This window comes from Chinchilla lanigera, unplaced genomic scaffold (assembly GCF_000276665.1).
Source record: "Chinchilla lanigera isolate Chin_1 unplaced genomic scaffold, ChiLan1.0 scaffold00077, whole genome shotgun sequence".
Taxonomy (NCBI): Eukaryota; Metazoa; Chordata; class Mammalia; order Rodentia; family Chinchillidae; genus Chinchilla; species Chinchilla lanigera.
This window is the reverse complement of record NW_004955478.1, coordinates 4,296,269-4,306,033: the sequence shown is the minus strand read 5'-3', so window position 1 is coordinate 4,306,033 and position 9,765 is coordinate 4,296,269. Positions and strand designations below refer to the sequence as shown.

Here is a 9,765-nt window from a genome sequence, read left to right as displayed (position 1 = left end):
GGCGGGGACTCCTCTGTCGGCCGCCATTGGCCGCCAGCCCACTCCGGACGGGCGAGCACCGCCCCCTTAACCAATCCGTGGCGTGTGTGGGCGGAACTACCCCGCTGACCACCCGCCCAAAACTCCGCGACGCGGCTCGCAGTTGGTGGAAAGCGCGTGAGTCCAAGACTGCCGGCCACGTGGTGGTGTTTTCATTGCCAGAGCTGCCCAGCCCGGAGGGAGAGGCGGAGAGTAGCCGCGGCTGGCTGGCGCGGGACTTTGTTGGCTGCGGTCTGGCCTCTGCGTCGCGGCGGACGCTCCTGTTCCCTCCCCACCCAACCCTTTAATGTGTGACTCCCTGCCGATTAAACCTGCAGAACTTAGCACAGAGCGTCAGACGCCAACGCACCACCCTTCTGTAGAGTTCTCCGAGTTGCCCCAATGGGGCTGCCACGTAGGGCCAGGCAGATAGGAAGGTATCTAATCCGCTAAATGGCTTGGCTCGGCAGTATTTGGCAAGACCTGATCTGGGGCTTCAAACGTGAAAGTAAATGTACATAAAATGGAGTAGGTTCTGAAAGGGATAAAGTCTTGAAGACAGTGCGTGATGCTAGATGAATTCTGACAAAGGATCTTTTATCCTCAGGCTAAATGCATGTTACCACGCAGAATTACCTTCAACAGTTTATGAATGAGAAGACTCTTCCGCTTTGGATTGCTTCAATTCCCAGCCAAATTTTAATTGGTGTCTTTTCGAATTTGATTATTGTTGGGGCTGGGGATTTAGCTCAGCGGCACAGCGCCTGCCTGGCAAGCGCGAGGTCGTGACTTCGATTCCCGGTACCAGAAAACAAAACAAAGCAAAACAAAAAACAAATTTAATTATTGTTATATCAGAGCAGTTTAGATTGGCATAGTCCCATTTTATCCACTTTATGACTATGGCTGTATGGATTTGATGTATATATGTGTGTATGTCAACTTTAGACCTAAGATAGATGAGCAAAGAGCACTATTTCCCTTAAGCTTTGCTGGTTGGATTTCAGGTTGGGTTTTCTAAAATGCAAATATAAGTTTCTTTTCTAATTATATTATTGTTTCTCTCCGAGGTTGTAAAAAAAAATAGTTCCACCTCTAGATCCACAGATGGTGATTGCTCTTTAGCTGTTTAGTAAGATGTTTTATAAACAGTTCTAAATAAAAATACTAGCTACTTGGATGCTTTAACTGCATTTTTTTGGTAACTTTTCTGATCAAAGGTGCTTCGCCTCCCTCCCCATTCAGCCAAATGTTGCCATCCTCTCTCAGTTCTATTTAGAAAATCAGGAGTCTGGAATTTATACACAATGGAGTACTACTGTGTCATAAAGAAAGATAAACTGGAGTCGTTCCTAGGAAAATGGATACACTTTGAGACCATAATGTTAAGTAAAGTAGGTCAGACAAACAAGCTTAAATACCCAACGGTTTCTCATCTATGAGAAACATATATAAATAATGTGCAAAATAAAAGCTAGGCAGTAGGGGCTGGGGATTTAGCTCAGTGGCACAGCACCTGCCTGGCAAGCTCAAGGTCGTGAGTTCGATTCCTGGTACCTTGGCGCATGCCTGTAATCCCGGAACTCAGGAGGCTGAGGTAGGAGGATTGCTGTGAGTTTAAGACCAGCCTGGGCTACATAGTGACATAGGGAGTTCAAGGCCAGCCTGAATGAGGAGTGAGACCCTGTCTCAAAAAAACAAAACAAAAAGTGTGCGTTGATTTAGTATAATTGGCTTCTGTCTTTTGTATTTTTTTTTTTTTGGCCTGTTTGTCAATCTAGCTATTAACCTGTGTTTATGATAATTAACTTGATAAGGATTTACAAAATAAGTGAATCTCATGCTGCCAAGAAAAAGAAAAAGTTAAAAATGGGGACGGAGGGTAAGAGGGAAAAATAATTGATTTGTGTCACGTACACGTACCAATTTCCCACAATGACTGTAATTATTATGTACTGCAAACATATTCAAATAAAAAAGTTTTTAAAAAAAGTAATGAGCATTTGGGGCATAGACTCTGTGGTAAATGAATGCAAAAGAACTGGTTGGCAAATTGATCATGTCGATTTAAATAGATGGTCTACTACGGTGGATTGACAGCTAGCGGTCAACTTGTCACACCCAGCTGAACCAAGTCAAAGTGGTGCTGGGTGTGGGAGGCCCACCTAAGCGTAGTTGCCAAGGACATAAGAGGCAGAACTGGACAAGAGCAGAAGCTGTGAGGAGGCTGTTAGGGAGCTGTTGGGGAGCTGCTGGTTCTCCTGCGTTATACTGGCTTTCCTGATGTTCTCATTGGAGGAGGAGCTCGGGACCTAGTTGTTGCTGAGAATGGCTACTCTCCACTTTGGGGGAGCGCTGGTCCTCACTTTGAGCATTACTTCCTGGCTCCAGAGAGGAGAACAATGCACTGCTCAGTCTCCGAGAGAAGCTTGTCATGTTGATTTTCCTCATCATCGGAGGAAGAGTCAGGACCTCACTGTTGCTGAGGATGGCTGTAGTACCTTGCAGGGGAGCTCTGGTTCTTACTTTGAGCGTCACTTGCTGGCTCCAGTGCAGATCCCTCAGCCTGCTGGCACAGATCCTTCATCCTGCTGGCACAGACTTTCTAGCTTCCACCACTGACCTTTGGGCCTTCCCAGCGCAGATCCGTGAAACAGGCCTGCCTGAGACGTCGTGGGCTTTTGGCTTCCAGTTGGACTCATGGGAGGCATTGTTACGGGCTCTAGGTCTTCAGCTGGACTCACGCAGGACATTGCTGTGCGATCCAAGCCCTCAGCTGGATTCTTTGGTCCTTAGCGTGTGGACAGATTTCCTGCACTGTCTTTGTATGATTTTTTGAGTGACTGTTATAAATAATTCTATAAAATGGGGCCTCTGTTGTTCTCCTTGCAAAACCTCAAACTGCAACATCTACCTAAAGAAGATGCAGAATGAATGGGCCTGGGTTTTTAAAAAGTAAATCTTAAAAAAAAAAAAAAAAAACCACCAAGAGTCTGGTGTGCTAGGTGCTAGGTAGTTGGGAGAATTACCCAAAACGCAGAGTGAGGGTTCGAAAATGGAAGCTGTTATCAGTTTGCCATTAAGAGTGTGGACGTCGTGGTGCAGAGATGGGAGTGGGTGTTGGTTTCTGAGCAGGAATGGTTCATGATAACAGCGCTGTCTGAGGCGGATAAGCTCGGCCAGAGTGTGCAGAGCATATTAGAAGCAGGCAAGGGCCCAGTGTCTTTGGGGAACTGAGGTGATGTTCTGGGAGTGAAGCACAAGAGGGTTAAGCTCATGATAGCAGAGAGGAGGCCGGACAGGTTAGGACAACACAGAGGCTTCTGACGCAGGCCTGGGCAACAGGAAGACGCCGCAAATGTGAGCTCCGTGTCTCACCTCACATTTTTCTAGAAGATATATTCTTAAAAAGGTAAAAATAAATGGGTAAATTAATTTTAACAGACCCTTTTAACTCAATATGTCCAAAATATCATTTCTGTAGGTAATGAATATAAAATTACTGGTTTACTTAGGTTTTTATTTATTATCGACTATTATTCCTGTGATTGGGGTTTTCTATTTTGCAACAGAATCTTGCTGCGGAGTCCAGGCTGGCCTTGAACTTGCTGTGTGACCCAGGCTGCCTTCCAACGCTCCATCCTCCTGCCTCAGCTTCCCAAGCGCCAGGATCACAGGGTGTGCCACCATGCCCGGCTTTACTTTTTATTAGAACTCGGTGTTTAAAATCCAGCGTGTGTTTTTCACTCAGACACGACTCAGTTTGCTGGAGGCACGTTTGAAGCATTCCTGTGGGTCCCGGCTACCTTTTCTGCTTAGGGGACTTTTGGGAGAATCAGTGTCAGGGCCCGGTGAGTGATGGGGCAGGAGACATGGAGAGGGTGAAGCAGGCGCATCCCAGCTGCTGTCACGGGCAGGAAAGAGGAAGCCTGGTGCTCCGCCGCTGGAAACCGGGTCTTTCGCAGCTGTCGAGGGAGCTGTGCTTAGTTTCCACGTGTTTTAATAGCAGCAGAACTGAATGTTGAGTGGCATTAGGGTTCTCAGGCATGGGAGAAAACTCATCACCTTTCAGACCCTCGCTTCCTGTGCATGACCCTGCTTGCGTGCTGCTTCCTGGGCTGACGGCCAGTCGCCACCACCACCCGTGTGGAAATACCCTCCCTCAGCTGCCACTTCTGGTTTATATTTTTTTCAGAGACAATAAGTAAGTCTGTATTTTTACATCAGGCTGCATTTATAGAAATCTGTTTATATAAACAGATATAAACCTATATCTACATATACAAACCTATGTATTACATAAACCTATATATTTGTATGTCAAACCTATATGTTTGTATGTAAGTTTAAAAAATGACAACACTTAGTTCTTTTCAAAATCACTATGCGGCTCAGCTGCATCCATTAGCTGGCTGGATGTGGTGTTTGGAGGGCTGGTTGTGATCTCTGTTAAAAGTAGAAGCAGCCAGCTTGAGGAGCTCCACCTTAAGAAAAATTCCCAGAAGTTCGTTCATATAAACAGTCAGGAAAAGGGTTATAAATAAGTATAGAGATGCTGAATTCACTGACTATCAGGCTAGTTTGTGTGTGTGTGTGTGCATGTGTGTGTGTGTGTGTGTTAGTAGTGACAATACTAATGGTAACTTTCTCCTGAGCTCTATCCCCAGCCCCTTTTATTTTTTTATTTTCAGACACGGTCTCCCTAACTTAAGAAGTTGCCCAGGTTGGGCTCCAATTTGAGATCCTCCTGCCTCAGCTTTCCAAAGTGCTGGGATTTAGGTGTTTGTCACCTCACCCAGCTCTGTTTTTTTTTCTCTTTTCTTTCTTTCTTTCTTTTTTTGTCTTAAGGTTCTGTGTTCTATAGGAGAGGACATTTCTGATTTAAATATTGAATTTGTGACACCTCGTTCGTATTTTTGCAGCAGCAATTTTACTACTAATAACAGCAAAGGATATATGGAGGAGAGAAATGCATCTTTGCCATGATGGGAATGAGATTTCAGCTTTTTATCTGTTTTCCAACCTCTGTTTCTTCCTAAATGTTTATATTTTCCCTGAAAAAAAAAATAAGTTCATTATTTCCCGGGAAACTGCAAATCACCAAAACTTTAGAGAATAAACCCAGAGCCTGGGGATGAAATATTCCTGGTGATACAAAATTGCAAACCACAGCTCAGCTAATGGGGAGACCTCCTCCTTGGATAAGAATCAGGTTGTAATTTTAAAATGCTGATTAGTGCACACACAGGGCACGAAGAGGGGAAGTTGGAAACGAGACATCCTGTCTGATGCAACCCTCCTGTCACCTGGTATGGTTGCCCTTGACACTCAACCATCTATAATTAGAGAAACTACTAGGTGAGTGCATGCAGGCTTGTCTTCTTCTTTTTATAAAACCCATTCTATTTTTACAAAACCAACTCACAGGGAATCATTTCCTTTTTCTTTTCTGCTGTGTCTCAGGGTCAGAATGGGACCTCAGAAAGAGCTGCACCATAATGGACCGGATGATAGTGGCACTTGGACAGAGAGCACAGGAAGAAGGGCCTGGGACGTGGAGGTGGGGACCGGGAGGGTGACGTGTCACGACCTGCAGAAGATGAAGGGGTCAGCCCTGCAGTTCTAAGGTGGGAGGGGAGGGGTTGGGTCATTTCTGGAAGAGATGATTTGACCGGACTGGCAAGCCGGAAGCCCCAGGGCAGATGTATGATGGGCGAGGGGCACAATGGAGCTTGTTTTGTTTGCTTGCACAGCCTGTAAGATCAGCATAGTTTGTGTGAGACACCAAGACTGCAGCAAAGGAGCGCTCGCAGTTAGGGGCCCTCGCCCCCAGATGGAACCGTTCTCCGGGACTTCCTGATAGAACATGCAGGGGCTAGCAACAAAAACCAACAACCACCCTACCGTCCCCCAGCTGAGAAGTAAGAGGAACAGTGGGATTTCATGAAATGGCGACCTGCTGTCTTTACCCTCCGCCTTTCCTCTCCTCTGTCTTTTTTTTTTTTTTTTCCCTCCACAATGTTCTTCTAAGACAACAAGGAAAATTACAGGTTCTCAAACACTTCTGAACTGACTAATGCTTATTCACTAAAACAGTAACTTTTGCTGACCTACCTGGAGCGAAGGGTCTATTACCCAATGTAGAGAGGGTCAACGGTGGGGTTTTTTATTCTCGGGGACATCTGGAAACCAGGCCAAGAGGGTGCTGGGAGTGGAGGCGCAGCTTGTGATCCCAGCACTCTGAGGCTGCTGCCGGAAGATGCCAGGTTACAGTTCCGCCCAGCCTAGGGAATTTAGCAATTTAGCCAGATCCTGTCTCAAAGTGAAAAATAAAAAATGGGGTGGAGATGTAGGTCAGTGAAAAGGCCCTGGAATCAATCTGCAGTACCAAAAAAAGAAAAGAAAAAGAAAAAGAAGGGTTCAGACGGCCAGCCTTATTTTAGACTATAATTATAGGGGATACCCGGAAATGGGACACACCGCATTATAGAAGCTTGGCTTGGCGCCTCTGGTGAGGGGGTTGTTACGCCCGTGATGCAGCTACGGAAAACAAGGTTGAGGGGTGTCAGGCCGTCGCCCAAGGGCCTGGGACAATCTGTGATGGGACGGTGTGCGCCATCGGCTCCTTGCCTGAGTCCCCAGGCTGGCCTTCTCCGTCTCAAGCGCTGCAGCAGCCCAGGCTGCAAACGCGATGGCATCTTCACCTGCGCTTCACCCTCCACCGCGGCGGAGAGGGGCCGGGTGGAGAGAAAGAGGCGAGATTGTGCCACCAGGCCATAGTCAAGTAGGAGCAGGCAGGTGAGGCCTCCCCTGGCTTTCAAAAGGGGGCCAATGGGGGCTGGGGATTTAGCTCAGCAGCACAGCGCCTGCCTGTCAAGAGCAAGGTCGTGAGTTCGATTCCCGGTACTGGAAAAAAGGTGGGGGGGCAAGGCTCTGCTTAACGGGCTGTGCTAGAAACAGCAAAAAGCACTTTGCTCCCAACCAAAGGCTTAGCCTGTGCTCCTGAGTAGACCCGGGGGAGCTGGTAAGTGGTTTGGAGGCAACTTGAGATTCCTCTTTCTTCTTGAGATGTAAGGTGTAGGGAGTAGCGACCTTACCCTGAACTCACCTCTCTGGAAGGAAGATGGTTTGCAGGGTGTGTATGGCGGAGTGGGCTGGGCTTTCTGAGCTTCTTGGTGAACAGCGCCATCTAGTGACTGCAGTATTAGCTCCAGGCAGGATCTTGGAAGCTTTAAAGTTAAAACATGGTGAACTGATTCAAAAACCTGCAAGAGACCCAGAAACTCCCTACCGTTTGCCTGGAAGAAAAAAAAAACAAAACAAAACTATTTTCCAAATATCAGTGGAAAACATAGAGATTTCCTTCACCACTATCTCTGTAGGAGGAGAAGTTTGGAAAAAAGTATATTTTAACCTTATTATTTTATTTTTGTAATGCTGGGCTCAAACCAAGAACCTTGCGCATGCTAGGCGAGCACGCTACAGTTAAGCTACATCCCACCTCTGTTCAGTAAATTTTTGCCGAGCGCCTATTCTGTGGCAGCCACAGTTCTAGTCTTAGGAATACAACACTGGGCAAAATAAATAAAAAGTCCCACCTTGCATGGGGACAGAGACCACGAGTTAGAAGAATAAAATGTATGATATCTGAATGGTGATAAGTGCTAAAAGGAAATATAAAGCGGTGAGGAGGTGTCCTAGAAGGTGGGGCTGGGGCGGGGTAAGGGGCGTCTGGTGGCTTTACTGGAAGCCACCATCAGGATGCAGACCTGTGAGAGGGAGGAAGCAGGTTACTCAGTCTCAGGGGGAAGCATCTGGGCCCAAAGAAATCCAGGTGTTCATGGGACAGCAGGGTGGCCACGGTGGCTAGGGTAGAGAGAAAGCAGGTAGAATAATGGTAGGAAAAGAGCTTGGGGTGGTAATGTGTGGTGGTTGGGGGTGCGTGAGAAATCCTCTGATACTTTGGCTTGGGTTTTGGCAGAATCATTTAGACACATTGTCTTGGTTACTTTTCTCTCGTTGTGGAGACAAAATACCCGATGCCCAAAATTAAGGAGGGAAGGGTTTATTTAGCTCACAGTTTGTGGAGGTTTCAGTCCATACATGGCTGGCTCCAAGGCAGAGTGGCACATGGCAGAGGGCAAACATACATGGCGGCGGAAGACAGCAAAAGCAGCAAGAGCAAAAGGGAGGAGCAGCAAGCAGCCTCTTTCCCTCCCTTACATTGCATGCAAACTACCCGCCCCAGGGAAGGTGTAGCACTCACACCCACAATCCCAGCATTGGACTATGGATCAATAAAAAATCTAGAAGCCTGCTCCATGACCGCATGAGGATTTGGGGGGACACCCAGACACAAACCGTAACACAGATGTATTGAAAATAAGTGGAAGGAGTCTTGGAAAGTCTTCAATTCACCTTAGCATGTTAAGAGTTCTAGAAAGCTCAGAATGATGTTTACTATTTGACATTGGCGGGAAGCACCTCCCAGGCATAAAGACAGCGCTGCTCTCTTTTCCAGGGATGTGCGCCAGCTTTGCCTGGCACCTGAAGAAGTGAAAGCCAGCTGTGGTAAGCAGACTGCAAAGTCCCCAACAGTCATAAATCAGGGTGGTGCAAGGCCAATAGAGTCTGGTATGTGACCCAAGGCCACACCACAGCTGCAATACTGTTGACACTGAGTGACTCAGTCTCTCTTGTCAACGCCTTTCAAAGACCCTTGTTATTCCTCTCACTTCCTGAGCAAAGCTTTTGGACACAGCCAGTTTCCAATCCACCTGTTTCGTGACAAACCCAGTCCTGACCTGACACCAGTTCCTTCCGGCCTTCCTTCCTAGAATCACCTAACACAAACCTTGTAAAAAGCACTTTCCCACAGCCTCTTTCAGAGATGCTGCGTGATTTATTCGGGATGCAGAGTTCGTTCTGCACTAAGGAAGTAAAGTAACAGTGACAAGGTGCATTCTCGTTAATCTTTACTGCAGGGGTTAGCAGAGCCCCGTGTTTTATAGAACAAAAGTTAGTTTTATTTATTTATTTATTTATTTTTTCTGGTACTGGAAATTGAACTCACAACCTTGCACTTGCAAGGCAGGCACTGTGCCGCTGAGCTAAATCCCCAGCCCCCAAAAGTTAGTTTTAAAAATGTTAGATGCAACAATTACTTAATCATATAAAAATCTGTGAATCTGAGACATCGCTTCCCATCTAAAATGTCTTATGTACCAAGAGGAGGACAGTACATTATGAACCAAAGGATGCAGTCTCTATTTTCAAGTAATTTTACAGTGAGTATGTATTATTATTATTATTATCATCATTATTATTATTATTGAGACAAGGTTTTGCTATGTAGTTCAGGGTGGCCTTGAACTCAGTTTGTAGCCCAGGCTGGCCTTGAACTCACAGCGATCCTCCTGCCCTAGCCTCCTGAGTGCTAGGATTACAGGGGTACACCACCATGCCTGGTTTATTTTCATAAGTTGCCCCTATGTCTCTGGTCCCTTAAGCTGTGTGATGGTTTGGATCCTAAATGTCTCTCTGAAGCTCATGTGTCGAAAGCTTGGTATCTAGCATAAAAGTGTTCAGAAGTGGGGCTTTTGGGAGATTATTGGATCATTAGGGCTTTGATCCTATCAGTGGATTGATCCATATATAGACGTAGCTTAATGGGCTTGGCAGTAGAGACTTCGCTATAAATAGGAGCTTGCTCAGTCTCCGCCCCTTGGTCTCCATGAGGTAAGCAGC

The 9,765-nt window shown here is 46.5% G+C and overlaps 1 long non-coding RNA gene across 1 annotated transcript; it reads left to right on the top strand.

The window, feature by feature from the left end:
• The first annotated feature begins 5,271 nt into the window (after positions 1–5,271).
• Positions 5,272–6,064, top strand: LOC106146424. The gene is made up of 3 exons (XR_001230844.1): positions 5,272–5,376; positions 5,482–5,578; positions 5,772–6,064. It is a non-coding gene; the product is annotated as an uncharacterized LOC106146424 (long non-coding RNA).
• The last annotated feature ends 3,701 nt before the right edge of the window (positions 6,065–9,765 follow it).